This window comes from Sphaerodactylus townsendi, linkage group LG09, assembly GCF_021028975.2.
Source record: "Sphaerodactylus townsendi isolate TG3544 linkage group LG09, MPM_Stown_v2.3, whole genome shotgun sequence".
Classification (NCBI taxonomy): Eukaryota; Metazoa; Chordata; class Lepidosauria; order Squamata; family Sphaerodactylidae; genus Sphaerodactylus; species Sphaerodactylus townsendi.
In genome coordinates, this window is record NC_059433.1 from 72,473,223 (window position 1) to 72,494,343 (window position 21,121).

At 48.5% G+C, this 21,121-nt stretch overlaps 1 protein-coding gene across 4 annotated transcripts in view; it reads left to right on the plus strand.

Annotated features, from left to right (window-relative positions):
• Positions 1-21,121, plus strand: part of CYRIB (CYFIP related Rac1 interactor B) — a 106,884-nt gene that overhangs the window by 22,525 nt on the left and 63,238 nt on the right. For 2 of the 4 annotated variants that reach the window (XM_048507864.1, XM_048507866.1), the window contains exon 1: positions 3,065-3,255. The exons of the other annotated variants lie outside the window; for them this stretch is intronic. The gene's annotated coding sequence lies outside the window, so the exon portion shown is untranslated. Of the gene's footprint in view, positions 1-3,064; positions 3,256-21,121 lie in introns of those variants that run through there. 4 annotated transcript variants of the gene reach the window in all.

Genomic DNA, 21,121 nt, shown 5'->3' on the forward strand with positions numbered 1-21,121 from the left:
CAAAAACGTCCACCTTAAATCCACCAGCGCCAGAGGCGTAGCAAGGGGGGAAAGCGCCTGGTGCACTGGTGTGTCCTCCGTCACCGCCCCAGAACGCCCTCGCCACACCCCCAAAGAGGTGCGTGCCCAGTGTGTCGGACCCCCTTTCCCCTGGCCCCTTGGAGCTACGCCTCTGGACAGCGCTGCCTAGGTATGTGCGAATGAGCTGTCCAGATGTATCCATGCATAATGCCACCTAGAGGCCCAAGGATATTTTGCTGTTTTTAGACAGCCGTCAATGTGGTGTGACATTTTGCAGAAGAAGAGTTTGGATTTATACCCTACGTTTCTCTCCTCCAAGGAGCCTCAGGGCAGCTTCTCCTTCCCTTCCTCTCACCTTGTGAGGCAGGTGAGACTGAGAGAGTTCTGAGAGAACTGTGACCAACCCACGGTCACCCAGCTAGAATGTAGGAGTGGAGAAACAGACTCCACCGCTCATGAGGAGGAATGGGGAATCAAAGTATAGAGCCCACCTGCTCTTAACCAGTATAGAGTCCATCTGCTCTTAACCAGTATAGAGTCCACCTGCAATTAACCACTACACCACACTGGCTCATAAATAAAGCATGCAAAATATTCCAAGGACCTTGCAATGTAAATTTAAATAGTGTGTGCGTCTGGTGGAAAGATATAGCCAGAATGCTTATTAAACATGTTTATTTCAATTATGGCTGAAGAGTAAAGCTATAGCCAAAGGCTTCACGAAGGAGGTGCCTTAGGATTTCCAGCTTCCAGGTGAGGCCTAGCGGTCTCCTGGATTTCCAGACACAGAGATAAATGCAATAAATACAATTTTTTTTTGCAGAAAATACAAACTCTCCCTTTTGAGAACTTGAGCTTGGCTTGAGAGGAACTCTGCCTTACTTCAACACAGGCAGTGGGGAAAGTAATTTGAGTCATTACCGGGATAGAGAACTCAGTATGAGTACCAGTTAGAGGTGGGATCCAGCAGGTTCTCACAGGTTCCCGATAGTTGGTTACTAATTATTTGTGTGTGCCGAGAGGGGGTTACTAATTGGTGATTTTGCCACGTGATTTTTGCCTTCGTTACGCCCCTCCTCTCAGCAGTAGCGCGCAGAACTTGAAGCAGTCTAGCAGGAGGTGCACCAGCGTGTGTGGCAGCCTGCGCCTGCGTGCATTCGTTTCCCGCCCAAGGACCAGTGCAGCGGCTGCGTCCTTGCCACAGCCCCGCCCAGGAATGCCCCACCCCTGGAATGCCTGGCCACGCCCCCGTCGTGCCCCACCCTGCCCCATTGGCACTACGCCACAGTTTGAATCCCACTACCATGGGAACCTGTTACTAAAATTTTTGGATCCCACCACTGGTTACAGCTGATCTCCAGATTATGGAGCTCAATCTTGCTGAAGAAAATGGTTGCTTTGGAGGATGGCATTATGCCCTGCTAAGTCCTTCTCCAGGAATTTCACTACCCAGAGTTGGCAACTTAAGACTAACCAGAGGAGGAAAAAAATGTAGAAAACCCCAACAACATGAGTACATGCGAAGGGGAGAACTGGAGGGTGGGGAATATGTTCACACACCCGTCCCATCTGCCAAGTTTTCACAGTGTCCCCATCTGTGAATTCTGCTTCGGAGAAAAACACTGTGTCTGTGTCATGATTGCGGAGTGGGAGTGTTGGGGCCATTGGCGTCCAAAGGGAGGAAGCTGTCAAACTGGGTAATCGCTGCTTTGTGTAGAGGGTGGGGTAGCGTTGCCGGAATTCAGACAATGAAAAACCTGTTGGCTGCTTAGTATTAGGGGCAAAAGAATTCTATCGAAACTCTTTGTTAGGGAACTAAAGAATTTTTTTTCCGGCCCTGGTATTTCCCTTCCCGCCTTGCAAGGGCAGACTGTTCTCCTGTTCCTTTTTTTCTTTTGCGTGCAAACGTTCTTAAGGCATGAAAAAATAGCAGAGAGAAAAAAAAATCTGCTCTTGCAGCTCAGGCATAATTCCCACGGTGGTAATAAACTTGAATCCACACTGTATCTCGTTTGTATTTGTGGGCCTCATGTAGAATGGGATATTCCTTTCTTTTTAGAGATCCCCTACCCTTAGACAACTAGTTGATCAGGAAGAAATGTTGCAGCTTAGCTTTCTCCTTAGGGTTGCCACCTCTGTGTCGAGGTGGAGATATGGAGATGGGAAAGGTGGATTTCTGGGAGGAAGAGATCAACAGGGATATGAAAGCCTTTGAAAGCCAGAAAACTGCTTTGTAGTCCAAAGCTCAGTTGTAAGTCTGCAAGATTTCTCAAAATTTAATTTTTTCACTTTAATGGCAGCCAAAGCAATAACGTGTGTGTGTTTTTTCTGCTCTGATTGAGACCTTCAGCACGCCGAAGATAGTACTCCTTGAGGGGTTAGGAAGTAAGTACAGGAGTACCGCACTCTGGCTTGCCAGATGTTCATGGACTACAACTCCCATCAGACCCTGTTAGCATGGCCAATTGGCTTGCTGGCAGGGACTGATGGGAATCGTAGTCCGTGAACATCCAGAGGGCCAGAGTTGGACACACCTGGGGTAAGACATTCTGGGAAATGGTGTTTCTGTGTGCCCCTTTAACTCTAGAATTACAATTTATTTTAGAGCATTATCAATAGGATGAAGCTGTCAACCTGAGAGCAAATGGTAGCAGTCAGAATGTCAGACTGGGATCTGAGAGACCCCGATTCAAATTGCCACTCTGCTATGGAAGCTTGCTGGATGATCTTGGTCAAATCACCCACACTCTGACCAACCTACCTCAAAGGGTTGTTGTGAAGCTAAAAGAGCATGAAGGGAGAATGATGTAAGATGCCTTGGGAGAAGGAAAGACAAAATAAAATCATTCAATGTGATGGGCGTTATGTTCCAAGAAATTTGCAGCCTTGCTGGGATAATTTAATTTCCCCAAACAGTTCTCCGCCCGCCCGCTCTATTTCAGCCCCATCTACAGTCTGAGAAACAAAAGATTCCCCCCCTTTAAAACATTCGGGCGGCTGCCAAGTGAGCATGCGCATTGCTTGGCCAGCCTCCACAGCAACCGCCCTGCCGCGCTCCAACTGGCAGGGCTGAGCTTACCCGGCACATCCGGGTCACTGGCACGCACGCGCCTTACGCACGCCCGCCGGCGGTCGTCGTCTCCCTGGTGGCAGCAGCGGCTCTTTAACGGCTGCCTTTGCCCGTTGCTGCCCAGGTGGATCCCTCCCCTCAGCTTCGGGGGAGGGGGCAGCGCGGTGAGTACCACAGAGGGGAAAAGATGGCGGGAGGGTTTAAAGAAAAAACGAACCCTCGCCCGCTTTCCCCACCCTCTATGTCTGCCACCCCCTACCCCACCCCACCCCCGTGTTCTCATGAAACAGGCTGACTGGGGCGATCTCTGGAAACCCCCCCTCCCCCGGCACATGGACTCGCCCTGCCCCTTCGCTTCTCCCTCCTTTGCTCCACGCGCACCTTTCCCGTCTCCATGGAAACCGCCCTCTGCTCCTCTTCTGCCCCCGCGCGCGCTGCGTCGCCTTCCTGCCTTCCACGTGGGTCCGCTTCAGACGTTCCCCTTCTTTCCTCTCTGCGTTCCCCTAAAACAGGGGCTGTTTCCGGGCGGCTCCACTCGCTTCCCATCTCTTCCCACCCCGATTCATTTTTTCATTCATTCATATTCTGCTTGGGGGTGGGGGGTGGGCTGCCTACGGGGCAGAAATACACAAACACAACCCCCCAAAAAGCAGAATATGAATGAATGAGATTCAATGAAAAATATGAATGAATGAGATTCAATGAAAAAATTACACCAACACAACCCCCCAAAAGCAGAATATGAATGAATGAGATTCAATGAAAAATTACTGTTAATTACTGTTATTATTATTCTAGGAAACTGTTCCAGAAAGCCTCACAAATGGATTCTTATTATTGTTATTTAATTTTGTTTACTATCAGCTGCCAGTTCTTTACCTGGTTGTGTTGGCCTTTCATTACAATTCGAGCATCACCCAGAGGTGTAATGTATTGGCGTAGTATTCGTGCAGATCCTGGCGGGGCTGCCTTCTGAATCTGACAGATGTTGATTTTGTTGATTTGAGGGTGTTTCAAGTGCAGCCCTAGTGTTTTCAGAATTAAAATTTGTTTGAAATTGCAGCTGCCAGGTCTTTAGCTGGTTGTTGACCTTTCGTTACAATTAGAACCTCACTCAGAGGCCTAGAACGTTGTTATGTATTGGCATAGTATTCATGCAGATCCCAGCAGGGCTGCTTTCTGAATCTTACAGATGTTGATTTTGTCAGTTTGAAGGTGTTTCTAGGGCAGCCCTAGTGTTGTCGGAGTAGTGCCGGGAGTGCAGATTACCACTAAGATGACCTCAGTTGGTTTGTGCTACAGTCGCTGAGTCTCAATTTTCAAATTGTGGTATTTAGTGATCTTCTCATGTTCTTTTTCAATACCTGCTGTGATATTACCGTGTTGATGATGGTCACTTTCTTGTCTTTGATCACTGTGTGATGTCCGGTGTGTTATACACCAACACTTTGTCAGATTAGATTTGAAAGTCTCACAAGTTTCCCCCTCTACTGTTCTTTCACTGCTTCCTAATGAATCTTCTCTGTTACCCACCATTGTGTGAGATGTTGAACTCCACCTGCATCTCTTCAAGACTGTCCTTCGTTGAATCTTCTCTGTCCAATTCCCTGTAATGGTTCCTGTCTTCATTTCCTGCCTCAACATGGATTTATCCTAGAAGTGTAGTTTTCCCTCCACCCTGACCTGCATGGCCCAGGCTAGCCTGACCTCTTCAGATCTCAGAAGCTATGCAGGATTGGCCCTGGTTAGTACTTGGATGGGAGACTACAAAGGAAGTCCAGGTTTCTAAGCGGAGGCAGAGAATGGCAAACCACCTCTGAACATTGCCTACTGGATTTCCAAGAATCGGCTGTAATGATGGCAGTTTACACACATTGAAGGGTGGCCCAGAATGGCTCAATCTTGTCAGACCTCAGAAGCTAACCAGATTTTGCCCCGGTTAGGACTTGGATGGGAGACGACCTGGGAATACCAGGCTTGCCATGCAGAGGCAGGTATTGGTAAACCACCTCCATTCCTCTCTTGCCTTGAAACTGTACTGGGTTGCCATTGGCCAGCTATGACTTGATAATACTTTAGTCACACATTGTTTTTCTTGCCTTTGTGGCACTGTGCATAGACTTGAGACACATTTTTCCCCAAAATGAAATGCCTCTTTTCCTTCCAGTCCTGCCTCTGTTGACTTTAGCAGATTTCTGTCCCCCAAAAGTCTCTGTGTCACCACCCTGTGTGAAATAATGTTCGAGTTACCATCCCTCTAATGTTTCCTCTTCCACATTTTCCCCCCGCCCTACCCCTTTTTGCTGTTACATCTTGGGGTATGCAGCATTGTGTCATCTTACTTCCACTGAATGAAGAGCCGATATGCACAGAGTCAGGTTGCGTGTTCCATACTCAGCTTCAGGTAGATCTGAGTCAGCTCTCTTCCTTCACGGTTTTCTCTTCCTCCCTCCTTGGGTTACTTCCTGTTTTCTGATCTGAAGCAATCCCTCCTTCCCTTCCTCCACCCCACATGCCCCCTCGCTTTTCGTTTGCAGGAGTCTGGCCAACTGCTGCTTCTTCCCCACTTTCATCATGAAGCTATTTTTCCTGCTCCTCCCCTCTTTTCATACCCAGTCCTTTTCATTTGCTTCCTTCCCTTCCTCCGTGAACTCCAGGCAGGATTTGTCTCTCGTTCCTTCTCCGTGGCGCTCTTGTGGCTTGTCATGAAGATTAGTAAAACAAAAACTCATTGAGTCTATGGTACATTGGAATGCACGGTGAACGCTGTTAACTGGAAGACATTGGCTTTCCAACACCCCTGATATTTATTATTTCCATTGTATTTAGTGCCAGCAGTTCACTTTGCGGGGGGCAAGGTGAGGGGGATCAATGAGGGGGAGGGGGATCAATGTTCAGAATATAGATCTGGCAAGAAGTCTCTGGCCAGATCCTAACCTCGTACCTCCTTCATGGGATGTGGCCATGTCTACTAGTCAAGAAGGTTTTTGAAAAAGGATAAGATAAACCCTTGGAAGGTAGATCTGACGGTGGGTGTGGGCTACTCAGAGATGTACTTCTCTCTGTTAGAAGCTGAGAAAAAAGACTCAACGAATGTCCTGGAAAGGGACTTCCGCCTGGCCATTGTTGGAGACAAAGATGAATGTGATGAGAGCCAGCAAAGACACTTCTTAGAAATCCACTTTTTGGCTTGTGTAGCTTTTGGCCATATAGCTAGATTTTAGGTTCTTTTGGACAGAGATTTGTCTTTCATCTTTAATTTTTAAAAAAAATTAAATTAAACTTATTGTTGAAGGCTTTCACGACTGAAATCACTGGGGTGTTGTGTGGTTTCCAGGCTGTATGGCTGTGTTCTAGTACCATTTTTCTCCTGACGTTTTGCATGCATCCGTGGCTGGCATCCTCTGAGGATCCTCTGAAGATGCCAGCCACAGATAAAGGTGAAACGTCAGGAAAAAATGCTACTAGAACACGGCCATACAGTCCGAAAACCACACAACATCCCAATCTATTAAACATTTACACCCTGCCCTCCCCAGTATCCTAACCAAGCACGGAACAACACAACCGAAAACTTACATATCAAATGCAAACAAAAACCTCCCCAAGTGCTCTCTGTGCCATCCAGGACAACAGAACGTCAACCTGCACCAGGTTCTTTGGGAAAGGATTGCTTTCTGCAACCTCCAAAGCCTGGTTGTTTGCTGCTGTTCAACCAGAAGCACCACAAATAATCTGTGGTGCTTTGCTGGGTATTGTATCTGTGGGTGATTTTGTTTGAAAAAAAAAAAGAGCCAACTATTGCAATAAACAGGGCTCGGAAGACTATCTGAAAATGCGGGGCTTAGGATTTTAAAATGGCCCTAAAGGTTTATATTCCACTTTGATTTATATTCAGTTTGGTTAGGGGAGGGGTGTGGCTCAGTGGTCGAGCATCTGCTTGGCAAGCAGAAGGTCCCTAGTTCGGTCCCTGGCATCTCCAGTTAAAAGTAGCTAATGCGAAGGACCCCCACCTGAGACCAGTGGAATTCACTGCCTTGGAGAGTGGTGGAGTCTCCTTTGGAGATTTTTAAAAGGGCTGGATGAACATATGTCAGGAGTGCTTTGATTGTGTGTTCCTGCATGGCAGGGGGCTTAGGCTTGATGGTCCTTGCAGACTCTTCCAACTCTATGATTCTATTCTATGAACCTGGAGAGCCACTTGCAGTCCAGGTAGATGGTGCCAAACACCAAGGACTGGTGGTCTAATTTTTTTGGATGCTGGCTTGTGTCACTTTTTCCACTCTCACCCATTAGCTTTGCTCAGTGCCCACAAAGTTCTTTCCAGGAAACGCCCTTGCTTCTTGTCCTTAGGATTCTGTCACCACCTTCTTGCCGACTTGGTCCCTTGAGCGGATGCTCTTAACCGCGGCTTCCAAATCCATCCCTTTGTGGCGGCGCTGAAACCCCCCCCCCCCAAAAAAAAAACATAGTTGACTACGCTCTTCTTCCCATTTGAACTTCAGCTCTTTAATTTTAGCATCGCTTGATCCCTTTGGTGAAACAACCCACTTCCTTGGGAACCTCTCAATCACTTTTATCTTAGTTCCCCCTTGTTAGTCTCTTGTGATACAATCAGCACCCTTCCTCCTTTGTTTGAAACTCTCTGTTGGTTCCTGAGTGAGCAGCCCAGCCCTTAATCTGTCTGCTACCGCAGCCTCATGACACCTCCCAGTGCATTCTCACCTTGGAGGATGAGGTTGAGTTAAAAGGAGCCACCGTAGCCAGCTGCCGTGTCCCGCCCGTCCTCTAAATAGACACTGATATTTTTGACTCTTCGGTCAAACTGCTGAAGGCTATTCTGCGTTTGTAGGATCAGATGACTTTAACGTTGTCTGCACTTGTCAAGAAATCCTACAGCCAAGCTACGAGCTGATGATTCAAATATTACTTTCCTCTTTCCTGTAAAGTGCAATTGGAAGATAGTATTTCCTCTTATCTGATTGGTAATGCTCAGCAGCTGAGTTGTGCTGATTTCAGCCTTAAATTCTGGCCCATGAAGTCTTCTTTATTGCCCTACTGATTATATCGGCTCTTGTTTATTATTATTATATTGGCAAGCTACCTGGAACCACTCCACAGTAGCGCTTATACTAGACTGGTGTAATGTATTATGCGTTGGTCTCCCCTCAAAATCAACTTGAAAACTTCAGCTGGTTCAAAATACCGTGCCTTGGCTATAAATGGGAACTAGGTGGAGGGTGCATATTTCTCCCATTCTGCAGATACTTCATTTGTTGACCATCTGTTACAGGACTCAGTTTAAAGTACTGCTATCATAAACAAAACCCTTCAGAGCCAGTCTGGTGTAGTGGTTAAGAGCAGGTGGATTCTAATCCGGAGAACCGGGTTTGATTCCCCACTCTTCCACCTGAGTGGCAGAGGCTTATCTGGTGAACTGGATGTGTTTCCGCACTCCTACATTCCTGCTGGGTGACCTTGGGCTAGTCACAGTTCTCACAGAACTCTCTCAGCCCCACCTACCTCACAAGGTGTCTGTTTTGGGGAGAGGAAGGGAAAGGAGCTTGTAGGCCACCTTGAGTCTCCTTACAGGAGAGAAAGGTGGAATATAAATCCAAACTCCTCCTCCTCCTCCTCCTCCTCTTCCTTCGCCTTGGCCCCTCTCATTTTCAGGACCACCTCTTTGCCTATGCTCTGCCATGACAACTTCTTCAGGAGCCAATCTGCAAACAGACAAAATCAGCAACTGCCCGTATCCGTTCTTTTTCCGTAGTGGCTACCTCCGCCTTGTGGAATTGCTTCCTTGGGGAGGGTAAGAAGGCTTCCACTTTTTGCAAACTATGCATAACTGAACTGTTCAAGAGGACTTTTCTGTGCAGGTAATGAGGTTGCTGTGCACAAAATGGTCTTACAAACTTGCTCGGATAAGTGATTAAGGACTTTGGTCTGTGCTGCTGTGTTAAGCTTATTGTAAGTAGGAGCCTATTGATTTATTTTTTTGTACAGCTTAATGTGTCATGTGAATATATTATGGACTTCCCTGTGTGCCATTTGCTGCCATTGAAGTTATGGCAGGGGTAGGAAAATCCTAGGCCTCGGGTAACTAAAACCTTGTTGTTGCTTAATTAATATGTGGGATTCCCAGATGACCGCCCCTGTAAGTACCCAGATCTAGGATCATTCTTTGGCCAGTAACTTCAGTTCAGACCACTGCGGTATCCAGTAAGCTTTTGGGGCAACGTTCCCAAGTTCAGGTTCTGGTATTTCCAGTTAAAAAGGATGTCAAGTAACAGGGTTATGAAGACCTTTGCCTGAGGCCTGGAAGAGTCACTGCCAGTATATATCATGCAAAACTAGATGGACCAATTGCTTGACTTATTTTAGTTCAGCTTCTTGTGTTCATATCTGAGGTTTGTACTCAGGAATTCGTTCTGCATTGTTCCCTTCCAAGTTGATGTTGGCTTATATTAATGTTCAGTGCTAGAACTCAGCAAGATGGCGGGTCTTTTTTGAGTCCTGCATGCTCCTGTTCTCCCACTGGTGTCACACTTAGAATCATAGTTGGAGAGACCCCAAGGGCCATTAAGTCCAATCCCCTGCAATGCAGGAACACATAATCAAAGCACTCCTGTCAGATGGCCATCCAGCCTCTCTTTAAAAACCTCCAAAGAAGGGGACTCCACTACACTCGGAGGTAGTGCATTCCACTGTCGAACAGCCCTTACTGTCAGGAAGTTTTTCCCAGATGTTTAGGTGGAATCTCTTTTCCTTCCCCTTGAACCCAGTCTCTGGAGCAGCAGAAAACAAGCTTGCTCCCTCACCAACACGACATCCCTTCAAGGATCTAAACGGGGCTATCATGCCACTTCTTAACCTCTTTTAAAGAAGCAGTATACGGGGTCTCTCCCTTTGCTGGTTTTTTTTCCAAGTGACGCATTGTTTTTCCTAATTACCTTAAGTCGTTACAGAGGATGAACGCTTATATTGGCTTATGTAGAGTATGTCATTCGTTATAGATTTCTGCCTCGTTTTATGGGTAGCATGAATAATGCCTTTCATCTCAGGCCATTGTGAATTAAACATTACGCAGAGAGAGGAATAAATATCTGGCAACTGTGAATCATCTCGCAGCTGTAATTTTCACGTGTGATTCAGGCGAGTCAATAAACCTTAGAGAGAGACCGCATCATTTAGAATTTCCGTGTTTCATCAGCTACGTGGCTCTGATGACAAAGGTCCATTTGCCACTAGAAGGAAGCTGTTAAAATGTGTGGAATCATGGGATGGCGAAGGACCCGGCGACCATCAAGCCCTACCCCTTGCTTCTGAAAGGATATCCCACACATCTCCCGAAAGGCTGATCACCCTCATCCAGATTGTAGAAAAGAATTCAGGGCCCTGACCCGGAAGACCCACCCTATACCTTTTTCAACATAAAGATGACACCAGATCTGAGATGCCATTTCCTGGACCGTCTTTGTTCTAGAATGTTCTGGTTCCTTGGGAAGAGGACTAGGTAGGCACCAGGACCCAAGCAGAGCATTCTAGAACAAAGACAGTAGCTTCAGCTCCTAATGTTTAGCCTGCATCGACGGCTGGCGTCTTTGGAGACACGTCAGAGTAAGATGTGTTTCTCTCCATGGCACAGTTAGGAGTGCTTCTGTTACTCATCTGACGTGCTGGCTTAACAAATGGCTTAGTCACGTTGTTGAATCCGTAGCATTCTGGAAAGCAAGCGTGACCCATTGGAGGCTGCTGGGAGGCTACAGTAAGTTCTTGGGGTGGGGGTGGGGGGGAAGCTGGGTTAAAGCTGTGAAAAGAAGTGGCTTGGAAGAAGATCACCACATTTTCTTTCAGTGTGCGGAAGCTGGACTTCGTCAACCCAGGCAGAGGAAGATACTGTTTTAAAGGTCGGCTTGGCATCACTCCCGTGTGATTTGGGTCCCTTCCCTTCCCAGGAGTGTGTGAGGAACACCAGGTCAATAAGCAGGAGGATGAAAATTTGCTACAAACCTTTCAGGGCAAAATTCACCTCGTTTCTGTAGCGGCACACATCTGCCCCGCCAGCATTTCAGTGTGGCAGCACCACATGCTTTGGGGGAAGGCAGTGAGAGCTGAGTGCTGCTATTATTGTTGTCTCTCTGTTGACAACAGAAGTAGCTTTGTGTTCTGGCCTGGTTCCTGTCCAGAGGCCAGGAGATGATAGGGGAAAAATAGAAATACTGGAGCAATTGTGCATGCCCAGGCTAGTGAATTAATATTTTTTTAAAAAAAAAGGCTTTGCAAAAGTGTGTTAAAGGTGGTTAATTGAAAGTGGTAGAAAAAACAATGGCAGGTGCATTTTTTATTTGTTTACTTAATTAAAACAGTTACACACTGGACACAGTGTGTAACAGACTTCCCTCTGGGATACACCTCTGAAGATGCCAGCCACTGATGCAGTCGAAACGTTAGGAACAAGATCCACCAGACCACGGCCACATAGCCCGGAAAACCCACCACAACCAAAACAGTTTAAAGCCACCTTTACACCCAGTTTGGGGTTCCCAAGCTGACAAGCCATGAAAACACTCAAACAAGTTTTAAAATCTCGTATCAGTATTTAAAAACAATTAAAACATGTGACCTGGATGAAGGATCACTCAGTAGCAACGAGGAGCTGTCGGACAAAACAGAAGAGTCCTCATCTGCTGGCAGAAGACAGTGCCGGAAGGGTTGGGTGGAGAAGGTGAGAAAGGGGGTCAGGATAACTGGCAGAGGGAAGGAGTAAGAAATCCAAGTTGACAAGGAAAAGTATGGGGAGACCCCCCTTTTTGAGACACCAGACGAAAACCATTCCCATCTGTGGCTCCGTCAGCTTGCATTGATTATCCCTTGTATTTTTCCCGGGAGGAAAGCCCAGTCTGACATACCTGTAGATTGTTCTCCGGGAGCTGTCCCAGAAAATGGGGAGTTGACTGTTTATAAGCCCGATTTATAGCCTGCGGATCGATAACCCTCAGCTTGGCTGTAATAGGGAGCTGGAGCTCCTGGAGTCTGGCTGAGCATTTCAAAACGACGGCCCCTTCCGCACATGCAGAATAATGCACTTTCAATCCACTTTCAGTGCACTTTGAAGCTGGATTGTACTGTGCAGAACAGCAAAATCCACTTCTGAACAGTTGTGAAAGTGGATTGAACATGTATTATTCTGCATGTGCGGACGGGGCCAACATCTAAACTTCACCCTTCCTAATTTTTGTACAGCCCCTGGGGACGTGGGGCTTTTGGTCTTTGCCCAGTCTGTGCCCTAGACCCCTCCCCATTTCATTCCTCTCTTCCTGCACCCCTCCCACCCATTTTGCTTGGCCTGTAATATTTTTTTTTACAAGTTATTCCCTGGCTACTGCTTTCCTAGGCCCTGACTTGGCCCATTTCTCTGCCTGTGGTCATTTATCGATCATTGGACTCTTGGATCCGTTTCCCTGCTGAGTCACTTACCCAGGGCAGATCTGGCAGGGAACTGCGCCCTGCCCTTATTTCTCTCCAGGGCTGAAACAAGATGATGGTTAGAGAGGAGCAAAGACTTGTGAAGATGAAGAGATTCTTTGTTATTGTTTTCTTTGGGGAGGATGTGTTATAACTATGCCAGTAAAGGCTCTTGTGTTGTTATTGACTCGTGAAGAACTTTGTACTCTTGAAAGATCTGAAACACAAGGTGGCTAGAAGCCGCTGTGTCTGAGCAAGCAGTTCGTTTATATTGTTGTCCCGTATATTTACGTGACTCACTGCCTGGAAGCCCCAGTTGCACCTGGGATGGGTGCTGCATCTCTCCCTCTTTAAGATCAGTTCTGCCTCTGGCAGCTTTGCTACCCCCTTCTGTCTATCAACTGATCACCGCTTGTAAATGGCATCAAGGTTGTGGATAACCGGTTGAAACTTAGAAGGCGCGTGGATGTTGTCAGCAGTTTTATGTACCGCCTTTTTCGGCAGCACAGTCCCTGCATTTCCCACTAAAGGATGAAAAGGAATCCAACTCCTCTTCCGTCTCTCAGGATCTGCCCGCATTAGCATGAAGAGCTAGTTCGAGGATTGCGCTTTTGAATTAAGTGGCTTCTGTCGTGAGCTGCTTAGGCTTTGGCATCATGGTCTCCCGCTAGGCTTTCTGGTGTTGCCGTGTGACATCGCTGTCCCCCCCCCCCCCAGGGGAAGAACAGAGCTGACCTTCCTGTTGGGCATACCATTTTGTCAGGCTTGTATGTAGTTGATCATTTTCAAGGGGTGCTGTGTGGTTTCCGGGCTGTATGGCCGTGTTCTAGCAGTGATCTCTCCTGATGTTTCGCCTGCATCTGTGGCTGGCATCTTCAGAGGATCTTCAGGAGCGAATGCTGCTAGAACATGTCCATACAGCCCGGAAACCACACAGCACCCCAGTGATTCTGGCCGTGAAAGCCTTCGACAATACATTTTCAAGGGTGTCAAACATTCAACCTGGGGTCTTCTCAGGCCCGTGAGCCAGCTGAGCCCCCACCCCCCCGGCTTCTGATCTGCCTTGATAAGCCCGGTTGATTCACGGTTGATTCACAGCCGCCACACCTCAATGCAGGCTCACCAGTCTAGGCACACACACACACACCCCGGTGCCGTTCTGGGACCAGCTGGGCAGCCATCCCCCAACCCCAAGCCTGGCCTGACCAACTCACGTTTGCTATATCCAACCCTTGTAACAAATGAGTTCGACACTCCGATCTAGTTGCAAGGACAGAGCCTTTGGGGGTGATTAGGTGGGACAGTTCCCAGCTTCTCTAGGCGGTTGGTGAGCTGCAAATGTCTTCTATGTGGGCAGGCCGGCCAGTAATGTGCCTGGATTTATTCTGTAAAATTGCATCATGCAGATACTTTGGCCCCGTTCATATTTATACTCAACTCCTCAGAGACAATCTCACTGTCCTGAAAAAGAACAATTTGCCAGGGGCTGGATGCTGTGTTAAGCAAGGAGGTTTCTAAAGAATCAGTAGTGTGTGTGTGTGGGTACGCCCCCCCCCCAAAAAAATACCAGGTTGTCTGTTTAAATACATCCATGTCTGAATCCCAGATCCATAAAACGGTAGTTCCTTCCTGAGCCCTCCCCGAAGCTGGCCCACGAAATATCTCGGTATCAGGGGGACTTGCCTGATGGTCACCTTGTGATTTGAGCAGATGGTCCCAGTCTCAACCGGCAGGTGAAGCATTTGGTCGCTTAACAGCCTGTCAGAAGATTCATGCCCAGCTTGGTACCTGTGAGCGTGGCGTACCTTAATTTGGGGTCTGATAAAAAACACACACAGGCCCCTTCCGCACACGCAAAATAATGTGTTTTCAAACCACTTTCAGAACTGTTTGCAAGTAGATTTTGCTATTCCGCACAGCTTCAAAGAGCACTGAAAGCAGTTTGAAAGTGCATTATTCTGCATGTGCGGAATGAGCCACACACAACAAAATGAGCCTGTAGTTTCAATGATGATTGATTCAGAGATTATCTGTATGGCTTTGTGGTCCAACCTAAGCCCTTGCGCTCGGAAGCAAGTTCTGCTGGAACGTTGTCAAAATAGATTTGTTCAAGGTGAACCTTAACCCATTTGTTAACTGTGCCAATTTGAGTTGGTCCTCAGGGGCAGGTTGGCTGAATCAGTTACCTTGTGACAAAACCCTTTTAGTCCCTGGGGCAGGTTAATTGGTACCTGAACCAAATTTAGGGGGACAACTCCGCGATAATGACCGGTGGTACATTAGTCTGTCGTTCCTCTTGGGAATAAATCAGTCCTGAATCATTATTTATTTATTTATTTATTTATTTATTTATTTATTTATTTATTTATTTATTTATTGTTTGGATTTGTAGACCGCCCCATCCCCGAAGGGCTCTGGGGTGCGAGTTTATTGTGGTTGAAAAGGAGCATCGATTTCACTTTGATTCCCTTCAGTTATGTTCATGAATATCAAACTGCTTTGAGGTGCAGTGGCAGGGGTAGAGCGAGGGGGAACTGCGCCCGGGGCATGCGTGCGCCCTGTGCCCCTGCCACGCCCCCGTCCGCCCTTGCCCTGCCCGGAATGCCCCCGTCACGCCCCCACAGGGGTGCATGCCTGGTACGTCGCAACCCCCCCTGTCCCCTTGGCGCTACGCAACTGTGCAGTGGTGACCAACAGACCGCTCTGCCACGATCACCTTTGAACACACAGAGAAAGATTATAAACCAGCCTGCTTCAAACAAAAGCAGATCATGTGACCGGGAACTTTCTCACTTCTTTTTCTGTTCAGCTCTCTGCTGATATGATGCACTTTGGAATCTTGATTTTTCTTTTTCGGCTGGCAGCTGTAATAGTTGCCTCCATTTGCAGCTTCGTCCTTCATGACTTCCTCAGTTCTTCTTACCTACGTGGTTAAACCATGTTTTAAATTGCCCGAGATTGTTTCATTTTTATATTGCATGATGCCTCCAATTTCAAGAAATAAATCATTGCAATTTCAATTCCCAGTGGCAGAAAGAGGCCTTTAGCATGTTGTGAGAACCTAGGGTTGATCCGTTGGTGCCCTAGGCCAGGGGTCTCCAAAATTTTCCCTATGGAGCAGGGGGCACATTGAACATTTTACAAATATTTGTGGGCTGAAAAATAAACCAGGTTTATAAAATACATGAATGAATAAAATTTAAATGAATGAATACGTTTTACTTTATTATTGTTTTAATAATCAGCACGATACGATTTTGGATTACAATTAAAACCGAGCTTGCTGAGTCACTTTCTTGTCCTCCTTGACAGAGTCCTTCCTCCCTTTTCTCGCCCTGCTTTCCACACCCCAGCTGTCCAGTAACAGAGGTGAGGGGTTGGGTGGGCAGGTTGGTGGTACCTGGGTTCCCCTCATGCTACTGCCATACAGCCAGAGCTGCCTCTTCCTCCTCATCTAGCTTCTACTGTCTGCCCCGTCCAGAAGCCCAACAGAATAACTTGATATTCTAACAGCAATCTGCCATTTTATAGTCTTCAAGATCTTTCCAGGTTTTTTCAGCCAAGTCTTTCCCAATGTAAAAGTGTAAAGCCGGCCTCGTGGCACCTACATTTTCAGCAGTGATAAACATGAAGTCTTGTAAGCTTTATCCCCCCTATTGAGTGTGAAGTGCCTTGGGATGTTCTGTTGCAGGCGAGCTCTGTTTACATCTGCTGTGGCCTGTTTTCTGAATGCCGTCCAGCTTCCCTCTGGTTCTCTTTGTGTGCATATGCAGCAGAGCCGAGTGCCCCTCCTGCCAGTCTGATTAGTGTCACTGTGACAGTTGCTATTTCCTGAGTGCCAGCCATCTGGCACGGTGTACCTGCGTGCCTGTGCCTCCTCAGCACTGCTAGATTGGACATCTCATCTGAATTTATGCAGAGTGGCTTCCCTTTCAACACCTACCAAGCCCAAATGACTTAGTATATCTCTCTCCTTGTTTTTTTTTACCTGCCAAGCCCCAGTACCTTAGTATCTTTCTCTTCTTTTTTTCTACCTACCAAGCCCAACTACCTTTCACCCAAGAGGAGGTGAGGAAAATTCCTGCACCTGAACCAAGCTTCTTAGGAGGTGAATCCGAGGAACTAGCAAAGATAGTGGTAGACAAGGAAGAAGTTCTGGCAACCATTGATAAACTAAATGCTACCAAATCCCCCGGCCCAGATTGCATTCATCCAAGAGTTCTTAAAGAGCTCAAGCATGAAATTGCTGATGTTCTCACATTAATATGCAACTTATCCCTGAAATCTGCCTCCATCCCTGAAGACTGGAAGATGGCCAATGTCACACCAACCTTTAAGAAAGGGTCTAGGGGGGACCCAGGAAATTACAGGCCAGTCAGTTTGACATCTGTTCCTGGTAAATTAGTAGAATCTATCATTAAAGATAAAATTATTAAACATGTAGAAAAGCAAGACCTGCTGAGGAAGAGTCAGCATGGCTTTTGTAGAGGCAAGTCCTGTCTTACAAACTTACTAGAGTTCTTTGAGGGTGTAAACTGATCCAGCAGGCTAGTTCTTATGTTCTTATGTTCTTAGTATATCAATGGTGAATGGAAGGAAATGGCACCTGGAGACAACTCCTTCTACTGGAGGCGGGGGACATCTTGATAGGGTGTCTTCTTCACCAATTGCAAGGAGGCAGGAACTAATTAACGAAGTAACGCCTTCTTCCTGTGAGGTCACGACTCCTTCTAGCCTCAGTATTCTTTCCTGCCTGCAAGGAGTGCATGCATTTGTGCTTAGCTCCTTAAGGATCTAGCACGTAGGAGCCTTGTGTTGAGTTTGTGTGTGTACTTGTTTCTTGGTGTTTTGTGTCACTTCCCTCCCCCGCTTAGTGTGTGAAATGTTTAGGGAAAAGAGGAGTGATTAGGTTAGACACATTCGCGCCTAAAGCGCCAGGAGCGAGAAGCTCACTACGATCCCCTCGCCCTGCACGCGGTTCCCGCCAAGATGTCGAGCCGGCTCTTTCACACCCCAGGGAGGATTCGGCCGCTCGCTGCAGAGGGGACCAGATCGAGCAGGGCAAAAACCATCGCCTTCCACGGAGGCTCCAGCAGAGGACCTCCCGTAAGAAGAAGAAAGCAACCCGGCAAGGACGGGACCCGTGTGCCAGCAGTAAGCGACCGCGCGGGCCTGCACCCGTTGGGAGCTTGGCGCCTTCGAGGGCGCAGCCGTTAGCGGCGGCTCGACACCGGTTCCTCCTACCCCATCACGGGATTCGGAGTCCCGGTGCTCCCCGGCCAAGAAGAACCTGAAGCCCCAGTCCAGGCAAAGACCTCATCGACAAGGCAAGAGCCGGGGCCCCGGGGGGAGGCGGAGTCCACAGGCCCCAGTTCTCAGCCAGCAACGGCTTAGCGGCAGTCGCTGACCTGGCACAACACGCCGCCAGAAGAGTTGGCGCTTTTTGGCCGAACAAATAGACAAAGGCCCTGGAGGCCAGGGGAGAAGGCCGCTGGCACAGGCAGGCCGCAGTAAAGCGGCAGCCCGCGACCAGCCAAAGAGAGGCGGAGGAAAGCCAGTACAGGAATCCCATTGAGTTCCCGGAGGAGGAGGAGGAGAACTCCTCCGAGGACGAAGTAGGGACAGGGGAGGAAAGGTTCTCTGACGCAGAGGAAACAGCCATAGAGGCTACAGAGCAGTCCCCAACATTCTTTAAATTAGAGGACCTCCAACTACTGATCACGAAGTCCATATCAGCTTTGGACCTGCAAGATCAGGAGGGGGCAGAAGACCCCCCAGCAGACCCTGACTCTGACATTGTTCCAGCAAAGCCCATTAAGGGCTTCCCAAAAGGCAAACTAGACTACTTCCCTCCAGACCAGGAAGGGGCAAAGTTTTTTTCCGATCCCGGAATACTTTGTGGGGCGCATTAGAAGAGAATGGCTTAAACCAGCAGCACACAAAACGCTCCCACCGTCGTACAAAAAGACATACCTGGTCCCTCCCCAATTCCATACAATGTTACAGGCACCAGCCATAGACGAGCCGGTGGCAGCTCTCCACTCAGGGGACCTGGTCGTCAAGGAAGGAGAGGGAAATATTAGAGATTTGCTAGATAGAAGGTCGGAGGCAGCCCTCCGAAAGGCACATGAGTGGATGGCCGCAGCCATTAAGGCCCTCACTCCGGCCTCCACAGTCTCCAGAGCCAGCATGGCGTGGCTCAAGAGGATCCTGGAAAGGATCCCTGCTATGGACTCTGCCACCAGAGAGGGAGTGGAGCGAGTGCTCCTGGCTTCTGCCTTCATAGCGGATGCCACGCTGGATGCCATCGCTCTTATAGCCAGGGCCATGGCGTCCACCATGATCGCCAGGCGAAACGCGTGGCTCCGCCCTGGCAAGCGGATGCTTTCGGTCAAAAAAGCGTGGTGGCGGCCTACTCCTATTTTGGAGAGGCTTTATTTGGCAAACATCTAGACTGGGTACTAGTCGAAACTAAGGACAAAAAGAAGGCAATGCCCAAATCGGTGAGACAGGAGAAAAGCAACACCAACTCCAGAACCACGTTTCGCTCCAACAGAGTGCTCTCCAGATACTCCAGAGAGTCCTCAAAACCAAGCTGGCAGCAGCAGCAACGCCAACAGAGCTCCTTTCGGAACAAAAACTTCCAAAAACAACATAACAAACAGGGAAAACCATTCAAGCCAGACTTCAAAAACAATGACTACCTAGACCCCCCAATCGGGGGGTCTAGGTAGTCAGCCTGGCAGGGCCCCCATATAGACAGGTGGGCCAGGGAGGTAGTTCAAGAAGGCTATGTGATAGAGTTCGCAAAGTTTCCAAAACCACAGTTCATACCATCTCCGTTGGCGCCATGGCCGGCCAAGGCCCTCCTAACCCTCCAGGCAGTGGATCACCTTGTAAACATCCAGGCAATAGAGCCAGTGCCACTGCAGGAGAGGTTCTTAGGCACATATTCACACTTTTTTACAGTCCCCAAACGAAATGGGGACTGCAGAGCAGTGCTGAATCTAAGGACAGTCAACAAATCAATTCGATTGCCGAGGTTCCGTATGGAAACTCTCCGAACTATATCTGCGGCCCTGCAGCACAACGAATTCTTGACCTCCCTAGACCTACGGGAAGCGTACTTGCACATCCCGATCCACCAGGCCCATCGAAAGTTCCTGAGATTTGCGGTGGGCCTGCAACACTTCCAATACAAAGCGCTCCCATTTGGACTGGCCACGGCCCCCAGAACTTTCTCAAAGATACTTCTAGGCCAGATAATTCATCTGAGAGAGGAGGGAATCCACATCCATCCCTACTTAGACGACCTGTTAATCAGGTCCAGCTCCAGACAACAAGGCGTAATCGATGTCACCAGAGTGCAGAACACACTGCAAGCGCACGGGTTCATGGTCAACCTCGAAAAGAGCTCAATCGAACCAAAAAGAAGGATCAAGCACCTGGGAGCCATCCTGGACATGGCAAAGGACTCACTGTTCATTCCCGAAGAAAAGATCCAGAGAATCCAGCAAGCAACCTCAGCCTTGTTAACCGCCAGGCAACCGTCGCTGCTCAAGGCAGCCAGCCTCCTGGGACTTTTCATATCAGTGATGTACCTGAACCAGTGGGCCCGATTCCACGCCAGGCCACTGCAACACCTCCTGCGCAGATTTCAATGGGACATAATCCAAAAGCGGGACAAAAATATCGTCATCCCGAACTCAGTCCGCAACAGTCTCCGATGGTGGCTAATCAAGAGGAACCTACAGAAGGGCAAGCGCTACCTACACGGGGAGCGTCCCCAGGTCTTCACAGATGCCAGCCTGCAGGGATGGGGAGCCACCCTCGGCCAAAAATACGTACAGGGAAGATGGGAGGAAAAAGAGACAAAACTCGCCATCAACATACTGGAAACCAGAGCCATAGCTCTGGCCTTAAGACACTTCCAAAAGGATCTACAACGACAACACGTCATTATCAGGACCGACAACGTGACGGCCAAAATGTATGTCAACAACCAGGGGGGCTCAAGGTCCCCGAGGTTGCATCAAGAAGCGGAAAAGATCTTGTCCTGGGCAGAGGAAAACCTGCTGTCGCTGGAAGCGCAACACATCAAGGGAAAGCTAAACAACCAAGCAGACTGGTTGAGCAGACAGCAGATACAAGAAGGAGAATGGCAGCTGAACCCACGAGTATTCCGCCTGATCTGCAAAACCTTCGGAACTCCAGAAGTGGACCTCCTAGCCTCGCCGGAGAATGCCCAGACAGCCAGGTTCTTTTCGAGGTTCTTCCAGCCGACGGCGGAGGAAACAGATGCGATGACGGTGAAGTGGCCGCCGGGCCTGCTATACGCATTCCCACCATTCCCATTAATCCCACGCCTCCTGAGGAAGATCATCTTGGAGCAGGCAACAGTCATCCTGGTGGCTCCAAGATGGCCACGGAGGCCATGGTTTTCCACCATCCAGGGGCTAGCCAGCGGACAGCCTCTGACACTACCAACAGCCCCAGACTTGCTAATACAAGGTCTGCTATTTCACCCCGATCCAACGTGGCTTTGCTTGACTGCGTGGCGTG